Source organism: Cupressus sempervirens, chromosome 8, assembly GCF_028749045.1.
Source record: "Cupressus sempervirens isolate cs-2001-9-10 chromosome 8, ASM2874904v1, whole genome shotgun sequence".
NCBI classification, from domain to species: Eukaryota; Viridiplantae; Streptophyta; class Pinopsida; order Cupressales; family Cupressaceae; genus Cupressus; species Cupressus sempervirens.
Window position 1 is genome coordinate 429,468,002 of NC_143125.1, and position 3,008 is coordinate 429,471,009.

Genomic DNA, 3,008 nt, shown 5'->3' on the forward strand with positions numbered 1-3,008 from the left:
GTATTAGAGATTTTGGTGCTTGTAGAGAAGCTTGCAAGGACCTAAGGTAAAGATCAGGATGTCTTACAGAAGAGAGATTCCTAAGTTAAACTGAGACAATTTTGCAGCATGGCAAGGAATTATGATGTTACATCTAGCAACTATTAGTAACTTAGGTTGTAAGTATCTTAATACCAAATACAAGACTCCTACTGGAACATTACCAATTGAACACATGTTGAAAAGAAAAATCATAACATCATGATGATTGATATAGCATCTGCTCTTAGTTATGTTGAATTTTATGAAGTCAAAAGTTGTACTATAACTCATGTAATGTGGATCAAACTAAAAGACATTTATGGAGGAGATGACAATGTCAGAAGAGCTAAAGAAGAAAGTATTAGAGGTCAATTTGATCAGATGAAAATGAGGGAAGATGAAGACATGGCAAAATATGTGAAAAGAATCAAAGAAAGTATGAGTGCAATCAAAGCATCTGAAGGAGACATTGATGAAAAAATAGTTGTAAGCAAGGTACTTAGAACCCTTCTTCCTATTTATGCAATTAGAGTATCTATTATTCAAGAGATGAAATGTGATCCAATAGCAATATAACTTTGGATTCTCTAGTTAGAAGATTGACCACTTTTGAGTTGGATAACTATGATATCTATATTCTTAGCTCCAAAGGTATTGAGTCTACACTTGAAGCCAAACTCTCACTTAATAAAAAGAGTAAGAAATCAAAGGTCAATCAATCAAGAAGTGAAGGAGAAACAAAAGAATTTTTTGACAGTGATCTTGAAGTTTTTGAAGTCCTACTTGCAAAGAAATATTCCCAAGGTAGAGGAAAGTACAAAGGTCAGATTCCTCTAATCTTTTTTTGTAAAGAAGTTGGTCACATTGTTGCAAGGTGCCCAAACAGAGAAAACAAGGATGAAAAGAAAAGAAATAAGTATAAATGCAAGAAGGAATTCAAAAACTACAAGGACCACAAGGAAAAAGGTAAGAAATTTTTTTATGGCTAAAGACTATGATAGCAATGAAGATGAAATGGTATAAATTGTTGTAAAAGATTATTCTAATGATGAAGGAGATGAGATGGAACTTATATCTCATGTTAGGAAAAATGATACATGGATTATTCATAGTGGCTACTCACATCATATGATTGGAGACAAAACAAAGTTTGAGCACATGGAATATTATGATGGTGGTAGTGTGAGATTTGGAAATAATTAACCTTGTTGCATAAAAGGAAAAGGTCGTATCTCATTAACCAATGTACTTATATGTGATAATGCTTATTAGATTTAAGGACTAAAGAACAATATACTAAGTGTGGCATAATTGAATAACATTGGATATAAGGTAAAATTTATGAATGGGAAGGACAAACTACTGGATGAAAAAGGAAATATAGTTGGATTTGGAAAACAAACAAAAGGTAACCTATTCTATCTTGATCTCAGTCAAAGTTCAAGTTTTATTGTTCAAATAGAAGAAAGATAGTTATGGCACCAAAGATTATTTCATGTAAACTTTGATAACCTAGTCAAGATAAGAAAACTTAGAAGAGTAAGAAGTATTCCTAGTTTGAGGAAACCTAATATGGGTCTATGTGAAATTTGTCAATTTGGTAAGATGGGAAAGACTAGTTTCAAAAGTAAGAATTATCATTCTGAAGAAGTCTTAGAAATTGTGCATACACACTTATGTGGACCTATTAGAATAAAGAGTTATAGTGGAGAAATTTTTTCATTCTTTTTGTTAATAACTATTCTAGAATGATGACTATAATGTATCTAAAACAAAAATCTAAAGCTTTTCAAAAATTAAAATGGTATTTGGCAAGAGTATAAAAAGAAACTGGAAAGAAGTTGAAATGTTTGAGATCAGATAGAGGTGGTGAATTCATCTCCAATGAATTCAATAAATCTTACATTGAAAAAGGAATTAAAAGACATATATTAGCCCCTAGTACACCTCAACAGAATGGTATAGCTGAAAGAAGGAATAGATCCATCATGGATTGTGCAAGAACATTGATGATAGGAAAAAAATGTTGTAATCAAATACTGGAAGGAAGCTATCAGCACTATAGTTCATACTTTGAATAGAGTACAGCTAAAGAAAGACTCAAATAAAACTCCTTATGAACTATGGTATGGCTACAGACCTAATGTAAGTTACTTGAAAGTATTTAATAGCAAATGCTATATTTTGAAAGAATCTAGAAAAGGTAATTTTGATGTCAAAGGTGATGAAGGTATATTTCTAGGATACTCTTGTAGAAGTAAACCATACAAGTGTTTGAATTTTTTTCCTCTTAAAATCATAGAAAGTGCACATGTGAGAAGTGATGAGTTTCCATAAAAGAGCGAAGAAGAAAGCAACAAAGAGCCTGAAGATTACAGAAGATTTGTTTACTATGAACTTGATACCCTACCAAATCTATCTGGTAGATAGAAGGCCTCAGCTCTCGAGTCCCCAAAATCTCCAATAGCTACTGAGTTGCAAATAGTGTAATCTGAGTCACAGTCTAAAGGACCTGAGTCACAAACAGAGGCTACCAAGCTAAAGAAAAATGAGTCTGATGGACCCAAGTCATAGAAAGTGGTACCCGAGCTTGATATAGAAGTTCATGATGAAATCAGTGAAACTCATTCCAAATCCAAAGAACCTGTGTTAGCAAGTTATGTTAGAAGGCATCATGCACCTAATCAGATCATTGGAGACAAATCAAATGGAACAATGACAAGAAACAAATCAAAAGTTACATGTTTACTTGCTGAATTTGAACCTAAAAATGTTAAAGATGCATTAAATAATGAAAGTTAAATTGAAGAAATGAATGAAGAACTAGAATAGATAGAGAAGAACAATACTTTAAATCTTGTTCCTAGACCCTAGGATTAAAGTGTAATTGGTATGAAATGGGTATTCAAAAATAAGCTAGATGAAGATGAAATTTTTTCTAGAAATAAAGCAAGGTTGGTATGTAAAGGCTATTCTCAAGAAGAAGG